Source organism: Macadamia integrifolia, chromosome 5 (genome assembly GCF_013358625.1).
Source record: "Macadamia integrifolia cultivar HAES 741 chromosome 5, SCU_Mint_v3, whole genome shotgun sequence".
Classification (NCBI taxonomy): Eukaryota; Viridiplantae; Streptophyta; class Magnoliopsida; order Proteales; family Proteaceae; genus Macadamia; species Macadamia integrifolia.
Window position 1 is genome coordinate 20,335,799 of NC_056561.1, and position 9,337 is coordinate 20,345,135.

Here is a 9,337-nt window from a genome sequence, read left to right on the forward strand (position 1 = left end):
TGGCATTTATGTCAAATAATTTATGAGGATATTAATTACCCAACTAAACAAATGATAGAGTCTATATGCCCTGAGGGATTCACATCCTTTACAAATGAAGGAAAGACATGTGAATTCTTACTTGACTTAGCTGACAAAACCCATGAGTGGGAATCAACCCAAGAGAGTGAAAGAACTATAGGAGGAAAAGAATATTTTGTGGATGGGATAGTAGCCAAGGAAGCCCATTTGGATAGCCTAATCAAGAGGATTGAGGCTATTATTCCTAGAGAGCCATCATCAGTCAATTTAATTAAGATTTGTGCTTAATGCCAGTCCCCTGGATATGTCATAGAAGAATGCCCCAACACCTCTGGGGGCACTTCTAATGATAGTGTTAATGCCTTATACCAGAATAATCTATATAGTAACACTTACAATCCAGGATGGAGAAATCACCCAAATTTCTCCTGGAATCAGGGCAACCAAGTAGGACCTTTCAATTTTCATAATCAAGGTCAACCTGGACTCCAAAGGCCTCCCTTTGCACAATAATCTTTTTTTCAAAATAATTTTTCTATGTCAAATGTAAGACCTTAGGCTTGTTTTCCTAGGGCTCCTCTCCTATCATCTTATCAACAATCCCTGCGTTTACCAACACTGGAGAGGCAAGTAGAATAAGTGACTTAGAAAAAATATGGCCCTCCTCATGATAAGCCATCAAAATCTTATGAGAGAACTCACCAAAGTTGTCTCAATTATGCATGAGAGGGAGAAAGGAACTTTACCCAGTTAACCAAAGCCTAACCCTTGGCATCATTAACTTGTTAGTTCACAAACACCAACTAATGCACCACTGAATATAGTACAAGGTCAGACCCAATAAGGGCCCTGTAACCAATGTAATGTTGTTTATGCCCTTAGGAGCGGTAGAGAGTACTAACAGAGCATTCCTAAATCTTCCCCATCTATTACTCCTATTAACTCTCCTTTAGTTGAGGACACAAGTGTGCCTCTTGTTCCAGGTTCATCTGATGAACCTAAAGATTCTTTTAAAATTAAAGATGATTTGGTTGAGGAAACTAAAAATGATTCTTCTGAAAAAGGCCAAATCCCTAACAGTCCTTATGTTCCTCCTGTCCCATTTTCTAATCGTTTGGTAAATAAAAAGAATAATGCTTCCATGGATGAAATTTTAGAAGTCTTCAAAAAGATAGAAGTGAACATCTGTCTTTTGGATGCCATATCCCAGATCCTCGCCTATGCAAAGGTACTAAAAGATTTGTGTACTCACAAACGTATCACTATTGTGCCCAAAAAAGCGTTCTTAGCAGGTAACATCAGTTCCATAATTACTCAGCCTATAGCAGCCAAGTATAAGGATCCAGGAAGCCCTACCATATCTTGTGTCATAGGCAACACCTACATTGAGCATGCCTTACTTGACCTTGGCATAAGTGTGAATCTTTTACCTTACCATGTGTATAAGCAACTAGGATTGGGAGAATTGAAAGCCACTGGAACTACTCTTTAGTTGGCAGATAGGTCTGTTACGATTCCTAAAGGGATGGTTGAGGATATCTTACTAAAGGTGGGAGAATTTATTTTTCCTGTTGATTTCATTATGTTAGATACCAAGCCCTTCTCAACCAAGGATGAAATCCCAATAATTCTAGGAAAACCATTTTTAACTACTAGTAATGCATTAATCAATAGCCAGAATGATTTCCTAAAGTTATCTTTTGGCAACCAAGTTGTTGAATTTAACATGTTTAGGATAGACAAGCAACCACATATGGAAGAAGAGATCAGTATGCTTGAGGATTTTCTGGATTTTTTTGATGATTTAGTTACCAACCTTGATATTGATTTTGATTCAGAATTCTAAGAGTGTATGGATGAGTTGGATGATGATAGTGAAAATTTCTTTTCTGAAGTCTTAAGTCTTCATACACCTGTGGAGCCCTTAGGACCCCTTTCTAATTCCATTCCCAAACCTTCCATAGTTGAGCCCCCTAAGCTAGATCTTAAGGAGTTGCCATCTAGTTTGAGGTATACTTTTCTAGGGCCTGACCAGACTCTTCCTGTAATAATGTCTTCAAATTTGACTTCTAACCAGGAAGAGGAATTACTTAAAGTGTTAAAAAGATAATAAGGAAGCCCTAGGTTGGACCATGGCTGATATCAAGGGTATAAGCCCTTCTATTATGCAACATCATATACATCTTATGGAAGATTTCAAACCATCCACGGAACCCCAAAGAAGAGCTAACCCCAGTGATGATGGAAGCCCTTAAGAAAGAGATCCTAAAGTGCTTGGATCGTGGAATAATTTATCCTATTTCTGACAGCCAATGGGTAAGCCCAGTTCACGTAGTGCCTAAGAAGTTTGGGATGACTATAGTTCCCAATGCCAATAATGAACTAATTCCAACCCGTGTCCAATCAGAGTTGAGAGTGTGTATAGACTACAGAAAACTTAATGTGGCAACCAGGAAGGACCACTTCTCATTGCCATTCATTGACCGGATGTTAGAGAGGTTAGCTTGATATGAATACTATTATTTTCTTGGTGGATATTCCGACTATAACCAGATCCCAATTGCTTTATAGGACCAACATAAGACCACTTTTTCATACCCATATGGAACATTTACTTACAGGTGTATGCCCTTTGGGATTTGTAATGCCTCTGCTACGTTCCAACGATGCATGATAAGCATCTTTTCTGACATGGCCAAAAAATTCTTAGAAGTATTTATAGATGACTTTTCAATTAATGGGAATTCCTATTCTGAATGTCTTCATCATCTTTCTCTAGTTTTGAAAAGGTGTATATCTAAGAATTTGGTTTTGAATTGGGAGAAATGTCATTTCATGGTTAAATCTGGTATTGTTTTAGGCCATATAATATCCAAGGAGGGAATTAGAGTAGATAGAGCCAAAGTGGATTTAATTGATAATTTACCACCTCCTCAATCTTTTAAGGATGTCCGGTCTTTTCTAGGGCATGCTGGTTTCTACAAAAGGTTTATTAAGAACTTTAGTCAGTTAGCCCGACCTCTCACTTCATTACTAACTAAAGATCAAACTTTTGAGTTTTCTAAAGAGTGCCTAGAATCTTTCAAACAACTTAAGAATGAGTTGACCAATGCACCCATTGTTCAACCACCTATTTGGACTGAACCTTTTGAACTGATGTGTGATGCTTTGGATTTTATCTTAGGAGCGGTTTTGGGTTAAAGGATTAATAAGTTTCCCACTATCATTTACTATGCTAGTAGGACCTTAAATGATGCACAACTCAATTATACAACTACTGAAAAATAATTTTTAGCTGTTGTGTTTGCATTAGAAAAGTTCTGGTTTTACTTAGTTGGTTCATATGTGGTGGTGTATACTGATCATTCTACTCTTAGATACCTAGTTTAAAAAAGGATGCCAAAGCCCATCTCATTAGGTGAGTTTTAATTTTACAAGAGTTTGATTTAGAAATTAGGGATAAAAAAGGAGTTGAAAACCTAGTTGCAGACCATTTATCCTGGGTTCCCAATTCTTTGACTGTCGATTCTCCAGTCAACAAGAACTTTCCAGATAAACAATTATTTGTAATGTCCAGTGAACCATGGTTTGCTGACATTGTCAAATTCTTAGTTTCAAGTGTAACTCTGGATCACTGATCCACCCAAGATAAGTATAAGTTTCGTTCCCAAGTTAAGCACTTTTTCTGGGATGATCTTTATTTGTTTAAAATATGTCTGGATCAGATTATCCGATGATATGTTCCTGATTATGAGCAACATTTCATTCTCTCTTTTTATCATGATCATGCATGTGGTGGACACTTTGGACCTAAGAAGACTACTGTAAAGGTTCTCCAATGCGGATTTTATTGGCCCACTCTTTTTAGAGATGCTTTCGATTTTTGCAAGGCTTGTCCCGCCTGCCAGTCTTTTGGTCATATCAATAAGAGGAACATGATGCCCTCTCAACCCTATTTTGGTAGTTGAGATCTTTGATGTATAGGGCATCGATTTTGTGGGATCATTTCCTAATTTCTTAGGGAATTTATACATACTTTTGGTCGTTGATTATGTTTTTAAATGGATAGAGTCCATGCCTTGTAAATCTAATGACCACAAAGTGGTGGTCCAGCTTCTCAAAGAGAACATTTTTTCTCACTTTGGTGCACCACATGCAATAATTAATGATAGGGGTACTCATTTTTGTAATCGACCTTTTGAGGCCTTAATGAAAAAGTATGGGATCACCCATAACTTATCTACCCCTTATCACCCCCAAACAAGTGGCCAAGTGAAGGTGTCTAATAGGCAGATCAAACAAATCTTGGAGAAAAGTGTTAATCCAACCGTAAGGATTGGTTCCTTAGGCTCATTGATGCCTTGTGGGCCCATTGGACTGCATTCAAGATCGACCTTAGCCAGTCTCCCTACCGTTTGGTGTATGGGAAAGATTATCACTTACCAGTTGAGTTGGAGCATAAAGCCTTTTTGGGCATCAAGAAGCTCAACTTTGATTTGTTTGATACAAAAATTCATCGTAGGCTCCATCTATCTGAGTTGGAGGAACATAGGAATGATTCCTTTGAAAGTTCAAAGATTTACAAGGAAAAGACCAAAGCTTTCCATGATAAGCACATTCTACGTAAATCTTTTGTAATTGGTGATAAGGTTTTATTGTACAACTCTCGATTGCATCTTTTTCCTAGTAAGCTTAGATCCCGATGGGATGGCCCATTTATTGTCCATAATGTATATCCCCATGGGGCTGTGGAGATTTTGAATCCAGGAATAGGGATAATTTCGAAGGTAATGGTCAGCGTTTGAAACCGTTCCTCGAGTTTCCTACTACTGGTATTGAAGAGGTCATGGATCTCTATGAACCTTTTTATATTGATGATTAAATTTTCATCAGGTATGACCCCCTTGCATTGTCTTTGCTTTTAATTCTTTCCATGCATTGAGGATATTGCATGACTTAAATGTGGGGGAGGGAAACCAGTTTTTGCTTTTTCCACTTTGTTTTATTTGTTTCTCTTTTTATTTTTTGAGCTTGCTAAAGGATGAAGTCCTACTTTGGATTTTGGCTAAATGGTCATACCATTCGGTTGCTTGATGTATGAAAATAAAAGTTTTGATTAAGGTACCCATTTTGAACGTATAAAAACCCTGTTGAAAAGAAAGAAACAAACCTATGTCTTGAGATGGGACTTTCTTTTGAAAAATAAGAGACCCTTGTTTTATGGTGTTGGACCATATGTAAGTCTGAGGGTTCCTCGTACTTTTGATTTGGAGTTGAGACATTCTTTTTAATTTGGCATGAGTTGACAAATGCACAATTTTAAATGAAATGTGAAATGTGGTATGAAGAAGAATAAGAGTTGATTCCCTTGGAACTAGACAGGGCATTGCGCCTCAGGAAGCGTGGTGTCTTGATCGAAATTTCTTGGGAGAAAACTTCTGAAGGAACTCTAGCATCACTATCTTTGTGGGCATATGTAAAAAGCGAAGCTACATAGTAACTTGGGTGTCTGGTGTTTGCTCCACCATGTCATTCAGGCTAAAAGTAGTGGAGTAGAATAGAATTTATTAAGCAAAAAAAGGAGAAAAAATGTCAAATGTCATTAATGCTTGGTAACATGCTTGGTCAAAAACACTCCAACGCCTTAGTCATTGGTTCCCTATTTCTTCACAAGTAGTTTGGACTTAAGATAAGGATGTTTTAGAAGAGACGAAGTGAGTTTCAAATTAAGAAATATGCTAGTGCCTGGAATTGATAAAGGGTAATAAAATTAAAGTGTGGGGGTCCCTTGTAAGAGGAATTATCTTTGCTCCGGATCAGTATGGCCCTTACCTTTAGCCAAGGTTGGGATTTGTTTATTCTGAATTTTGGGTGTATATTCACTGCAAACACCCACGAGACACAACTCGTTCACTAGGGGTGACCTAGCGGTTTAAAGGCTTGTTGTTGTACATGCTAAGTGCAACCATGATTCCTACGAAAGTGAGTTAGGTTTTTTATTTTTATTATTTTTCTTTTTATTTTGAACAAGGACTAGCAAAGTCTAAGTGTGAGGGAATTCTGATGAGCACATTTATGTATGAAATCTAGTGTAGTAAAACATTAATTTTATATATTTAGAATGTAGCTACCTTGGGTATTACTCTCTTTTTGCAGGTTTTATATTTTCAAGGCCTTAAAGATTATCACGTGCTATATCTCTAATTTTACACGAAAGAGGTCCTATTTCTTTTCATGGTTGTAAAGAAGATGAAATTCTGAGCAAGATGGACGTGTTCAATTGCAAATACACATTCGTTTGGTCAACCATACAAGTGATTAATCTTTTCAGACCAGAAAAAGAATAATGGATCAGAACTAAATCGAGATGCAGAACCAGCCCATCTGCAGTGGTCTCAAGGGTATAAGGAATATTCCAAATGCCAACAATGATCGATGGACCATATCCTTAAGTGATTGAAGATTCGTTTTTTGTAACAACAACTACCTAGCATAGTTGGTGAGTTGTGGGGTGCAAAATCCCTTGCTTATTAGGAGGTCTCAAGTTCGAACCTCTTAGCTACCATTTTATTGAGGTTTTTTTTAGAAGATTTTCTTTCTCCTACTCATCACTTAAAGGAGGTCAGCCAAGATAGTTGTACGCAAGTTTGAAGAAGAGAGAGAGAAAATAAAGAGAAAAAATAGGAAAGAAGAAAAAAAGAAAAGAAAAGACAAGGGCATAGATGGAATTTCTCATTAAAATAGAATATTGTCCAAATCCAAGAAAGAAAAATAGGCCAAAGGGAGTTTCTTTTGCAAGAAGAGAGAGAAAAAGAGAAAAAGGGAGAAAAAATAGAAAGAAAAAGGCAAGAAAAATTGTGGGTGATCTCTCTCCACACGTTTTCTCTCTTCTCTCTCCTCCACTTCATCAACAAGATAAAAAAAAAATCTTTTTTTTTTAGAAGCTAATAGCTTTAACTTCCCTCTCCCATTCTCTATATAATAGAATTAACATAAGGGGAAGAAGCACTTCATTCTTCTTCTAGGGTTTTTTCTTAGTTGCTCTATCTCTTTCTCTAGTTTTCTCTTTCTCTAGCTCTAGTTCTAGGTTTATGCTTTAAACACTTTTGTAAATTCTTTTTATTCAATTAATGCAAGCACTTTTGTTTTTTATTCAGTCTTTTATTTTTATTGTTTAAACAATTGAAGTTGTAATTTTCAAGTTCTAGTTCTAGGCTTAGTTCTAGGTGATAAGAATAAGCTATGAAGCATGTCTTTCAAGTTCAAAATTATTTTTTCTTTAGATTTGTTTTCTCTGGTACTAGAAATTTCAGATTTGGTTTATTCCAGATCTAGTTTTTAGTACTGGTAGTATCTCAAATCGATCAAGTTTTTCAGTTCAAGGGTTGAAATTCAAGTAAGTAGACTCCTTCAGTAGTCTTCTCTCCCCCCTCTCATTCCCTCTTCTGACTACCTTTTCTTTCTTAATTTAGGATTTTAATTTCAGTTATTATATTATTGTTATCCCTTTGCCCCAAGGTTCATGGCTAGTGTATGTATTGGCTTTGCCCCTCCTCGTCATAGAACCATCATTTTATTGTTTTTATTTTAATTGTCTCCCTTTCTCTAAAGCCAAGTAGAGTAACCCTTGTAAGAGTGACTCTTTGGTCAAGTAGGGAAGCTCATATTATGATGCATCCCTCAGGCTAAGTAGAGAAACCTACTTGTGAGTCTCTCTCTAGCTTTATCCCTTATTTTATTTTATTTTTATTTCAACATTTTTTTTCTTCATTGCTTTTTAATTGCATGGAGTGTTTATTTTCAGCTATTTATTTATGTAAGGGAAAATACCTTTTTTGGTCTTTTTCTCTCTTTTCTCTTCTATCCTTCCTTCTCACCTTTGGCCTACCTTGGATTGAATGGCCTCCAAAGCATGGTCTGGTGACTATTGGGGGGATGGGGAAAGCATGATTTTTGGAGTCGCCATCTAAGATTCACGGCCTAGAACCCTATGGTGGAGCCCAATTTTGATCGAGGGATCGAGCTCGAATAGGGGGTTGGTTCCCTGCGAAAGGAAGGAATCCCCTAATTTGACTTCATACCTTGGTCTGTTCCAGAGATAGGGGTCCGTGTCAGGTTACGAGTGTGGGAAGGTGTTAGACACCCACCTCACCCAGAATTCCCGGTCTTTCTACCTGAAACTTGGATTTCGAATATTCTCCCCCCAAAATTTTAACAGTCTAAGCTAGCACAATTCTCTTACATGAAATATCGCAAACATATATATATATATATATATATGAACTGGCTTGAAAGAATTCTACATGAAATAATGAAATTTACATAAAATAATGAGAAATGCAGCTATTTTACCTACATATACGTGCCATGCTCTATGACAGGAAAATCATGATCGTTATTTTATGTGAGAAATACATGCGATAACATATAAAATGATGAAACAAACTACATTTGATGGATAGATGCTAAAATTAAGGCATGAAACTACAACGGTAAATCCTTATTTTATGAAATAAACACGTAAAACAAATATATACAGAACTGAGGCAAATGAAATTGCAATATAATATTCACATGATAATGATTGATGAAAATGGTGAATTTTTTGATAATTTCCCTTGACTTAGAGGTAATGATTTAATTTTTTTTTTCTCTTTCTTGGAGAAATTAAAAACTTCCGGCACCTGGGTAAGAAAGTTGACAAGGCTTTTTGCTAGGGTGTGACTATGGATTCTGGTTTTCGGGAATCTAAATTGGACTTCCATACTATATTTCTAGAATCGGAATCAACTCTGGAAATTTAGGTAGGGCTTCTACGCCGTATTCCTAGGGTTGGAATTAACTCGGGAATTTTATGCAGAGCTTCCATGCCATATTTCTAGGGTTGGAATCAGGTCAGGAATTTTGGGTGGAGCTTCCGCACAGTATTTCTAGGGTTGGAATTAGTTTAGGAATTTTGGACAGAGCTTCCGTGCCATTTTTCTAGGGTTTGAATCAGCTCAGGGATTTTGGGCAGAGCTTCCGCACCATTTTTCTAGGGTTGGAATCAGCTCAGGGATTTTGTGCAGAGCTTCCGTGCCATTTTTCTAGGGTTTAAATTAGCTCAGGGATTTTGGGCAGAGCTTCCGCGCAATAACAAAAATATTGAATTTTAAAAAGAATTTGAATAGGAGTTTGATATTAACCTGATATGCACAACCTGGACAACCTAGGCTTTGGGCTTCTAGCAACTTCAGCTAGCTTAGGATTCTTCCCTCTTTTTCTTTCTTCTCTCTTTTTTTTTTTTTTTTTTTTTTTTTTTTTTTTTTTTTTTTTT